The sequence below is a fragment of the Sylvia atricapilla genome, chromosome 3 (assembly GCF_009819655.1).
Source record: "Sylvia atricapilla isolate bSylAtr1 chromosome 3, bSylAtr1.pri, whole genome shotgun sequence".
NCBI classification, from domain to species: domain Eukaryota; kingdom Metazoa; phylum Chordata; class Aves; order Passeriformes; family Sylviidae; genus Sylvia; species Sylvia atricapilla.
The window spans coordinates 42,634,406-42,638,681 of NC_089142.1; positions in this window are offsets into that span (position 1 = coordinate 42,634,406).

The following is a 4,276-nucleotide window of genomic DNA, read 5'->3' on the forward strand; positions in this document are numbered from 1 at the left end:
CAGAGTTCTACCTTTCCATCTTTGTCACCCAGTGTTGCCGCCTTTCCATTTTTATCCAAACAGTCCAGCAATCTCTGACCTTCATCTAGATTAGTGTCAACATACATCAAGTTCTTCATACAAAAGTTTTCCCAGGACCCTGCATCTTGTACCTTCCAAAATTCCCATCAGAATAAGAGAAGGGAGCATGGCCAAATGCCCACCCAGCTTCTTCTGCCGAGTATCCCACACCTACCTAGTAATCCTTAATTTCTTCTAATTTACAGTGTCAGTAAACATTAACATGTATATACAACTCTGCTGTTGAAAATCTGCCCTGTTGGGAGTTTACTTCATACCTGCCAGCAAACCTGCACCTGCCTGAGCTTCCCACAGGATCACAGCCTCCTTTGGGTATCCATGGGCTCCAGAGTGGGATCCTCTACTATGGATCTCCAGGAGAGGACTCTTTTTCACTACAATCTTTCCACAGACCACAGGAGAATGGCTTCTTTGGTGTCTGTAGCACCTCTTCCCCTTTCTTATTCTTCACTGACCTTCATGTATGCAGGGCTGTTTCTCTCACATATTTCCACTTTGCTTGCTCATGCTACACAGCATTTTGTCCCCCCTTTTTCAATGCATTACCCCACAGGCACTATTGCTGTTGTTGAAGGGCTTGGCCAGCACAGTTTTCATCTTGGAGCCAGCTGGCATTGGTTCTGTCAGAAGCAGGGGAAGCTTCTAGTTGTTTCCCACAGAGGCCACCCCTCACTAGTCACCTTGCTGCCAAAACCTTGCCGTGCAAACCTCTCACCCTGTTACACAAATATGCTGATCTTGCAAAGGTGGCAAGGGAATATTCTCAGAACATCTCTCTGTGTTTAACTGTGGGGAGATCTGAGTCAGTGAGTCCAGAGGTTGTATTTTCACACCCACGTAACTTTCCCAATTTTTCTGACACAACTCCAATGTGTGTATGTATTGGCCTTCTGTCGTTAGTCAGGCCTGGTTATTGTCTGTAGCTCTTGAAGCTATTAAGCTACTGAAATCGCTGAAATTCTGAAGTGTAAAATATGAACTCAGCAACAAATGAACTCAGTCTCCCTAAAGTTTTAACAAAAGAAGACTGACATGCCAGCAGGAAGCAGAATGTATATATTTTTGTATAAACTGTACTTCACACTCTGCTGAAATTCTTCAGGAAGAGAGTATATCAAGTCATACAGTGCCTTGAAGCAGAGACATGCCACGGAAGTGCACTGCAACCTCTTTTAAATATGATTTTTTCTCCCCTTGTGGACAAGGGGAAGAGGGAAAATAAGGGAGTGGGGTTGTTTGGGTTTTTATAAAAACTTTTGATTCTTTTTCTCACGGTATCCTCTAGACAAAATGTCCAGCATGCAGCTAGATTCATACACAATGGATAAAGGATTGTCTGAAGGACCAGGCTCAAAGAGTTGTGGTGAATGGGGAAGCATCAGGGTGGAAATCAGTCACTAGTGGTGTTTTCCAGGACTCAGTTTTAGGGCTGCTTCTCTTCCTTGTTTTTATCAATGACCTGGACACTGAAGTGGGGTGCACACTAAGTAGTTTCCCAACAATGCTGAACAAGAAGGATCCATTGATTCCCTCAGGGTTAGAGACAGGTCTTATAGGGACATCTTGATAGATGCCACAGGCTATATGAATTCTAAAAGGACAAATGCCAGATTCAGTACCTGGGGTAGTGTTATCCAAGATGTATGTATAGACTGGGGGACAGAAGGCTGGAGTGCAGCCCTGCAGAAAATTCACTGGGGATTTTGGTTAATGGTAAACTCAATATGAATTAAAACTGGGCCCTGGCAATCAGAAGTGCTAGCCATATCATGAGGTGCATTAAGCATAGTATAGCTAAGCAGACAAAAATAGTGATTGTCCTGTAAGTCTCAGCATTGGTGTAATCTCACCTTGAATACAGTTTGGGGCTTCAATACATGAAGAGTATATAAAAACATTAAAATGTGTCCAAATGAGGCTAACAAAGATGGTGGAAGAACTAGAGAGTTTGCATTATGAGAAGCAGATGAGGACATAGGTTTGCTCAGCTTAGAGAAAAGGTGTTGGAAGGGTGACCTCCTTGGTGAAGTGGAGAAGGAGCTGCTGATCTCTTTTTGATTTCTTGTGGCAGGATGCAGCAGGGTGGCTGAAAGGTGTTTCAGGGAAGGTCAGATTGGCTATTGGAAAAAACGTTCTTCATCAAGAGGGTTTTCACACACTGGAACAAGCTTACAAGAGGAGTAGTCATGGGCCCAGGTCTGTGAGTATTCCAGAATGATTTGGACAATGCTTTTACATATATAACTTAATATTTAATAATTAATTTAATTTAATATTTAGGCTGTCCTGTGTGGAGACAGGATTTGGTGAACCTTGTGGGTCCCTTTCAACTCAGGGTATGCTATGATTCTATGATGGTCTGATTCTGCTCTTCCCAGGCAATCATCAGTAAATGTTTGATAAAGGCTATTTGCTCTCCTCCCTCGATATGTGGCAACACACAAATTGGAAGTGCCACTTTCTCTCTTTGGGGCATTGAATGAAAACCTAGTTTAGTGTTTATACACCCACACAGGACAGTTATAATTGCTGGGGAAAAAAATCAAAACAAGAGATCATAGGAAGCAACTACAAGACTGTGTTCTTAAGAAATAGACACAATCTGAAACATTGTATCCAAACATCACCATCTGTGCTGTTTGATCAGTGCCTCTGCTCTAGGAAAGAAACCAAGAATTTTAGAGGAACAATGTAGAGGTTCTGCTGGCAGCAGAGAGGTGATATTGCCGTACCCCAGCCTTGGCACATCAGCAGGAGATGACATGGCCACATTTATGGTGTTCAGGTAAGGGTATCTTGGAAGATACGGGCATATAGGGGCGATGCCCACTGAACTGGAGACTGCTCCTCTGGAATGGCCGTATCTGTTTTGCCACATTGCTCCCAGCCTCCTTGATGATACCCCTTAGCCTTCAATCAAAAGACACTGAAGAGAAAGAGGGACCACAAATCAGCAGTTGTAGCTGAAATATGTACCCCTTTATAGCATCCAAGCCATGCTAATATACAGTAGGACTTAGACCAAAAATCATTCCTAGAACATAATAAAACTCTCAGCAAACAGGCGATTCAGTGACCAAAATCCATGCAGAGGAATCTGAGTCCTTATATTTAGCAACAATTCTGGGTATTTTAAAACACAAGCACGAAGAAACACATGCACATATGCATATGTAACTGTCTATAAATATAGAATCATAGAATGGTTTGAGTTCTAAGGGACCTTACAGATCACCTAGTTCAAATCCCCTGGGCAAGGATACCTTCCATTAGGCCCTGCTCAAAGTCTTGAATAGCTGAGGGAATGGGGCATCCACAACTTCTCTGGCAGTTCGTGCCAGTGTCTCACCACCCTCAAAGTTAAGAATTTCTTCCTAATATTTAAACTAAACCTATGTCTCAGTTTTAATCAATTCCCTCTTCTCCTGGCAACACATGCTTTTGTAAAAAGTCTCTCCCCATCTTTCTTGCGGGTTATCTTCAGGTGCTCGAAGGCCATGATTAAGTCACTGCTATGGCTTCTCTTTTTCAGGCTGAACAATTCCAATTACACATGTGATTTGATATCATGTATGATAAAAATAATAATAATAATTTCAACATTCAGAGGCTGAAATTTAATTTAAAAACCATGTGTAAGATCTTAGCTCTGCCCTATGTTGTAACCTAAACCATTGTAGCCAATTTGTGAACATATACTTTGTCAAGTTACAAGCAGACACACAATCAAAATAAGATTTAAATTCTTTGTATTTTCTATAAAAACTTTTGTTCTGAATTATTAATGTTATCTGTGGTAGTATATACCATTTACATTTCACACAGCAGAAGAAAATTCCTGTCAATTGAAAGAATGAACTTGGGTCAATTAACAACAGGCAACTTGAAGGATGAGAAATCATTTTGGGCATGAGTTTGTCTTTAAAAATATTTGCAATTTGATTTTAAATGGTGACAAATTGTGCATGGATGAAAGAGAAAAATATCCCTCTTCTGCTCAGTGACACATAGGAAGGATAATCACATGGACATTCCACAAAAGATAGTACGTGTCTATGCTCTTAAAACCTGGCCTCTCAACTATCCCAGGATACAAAACTGTCTCCAGAGAAGGAGGGAAAGGCACTTGCGTTGTTTTATTTTTCTGCTGTGTCTATAATGCTTCTCTCTGCAAAAATGCAGCTGGCCACTGTTA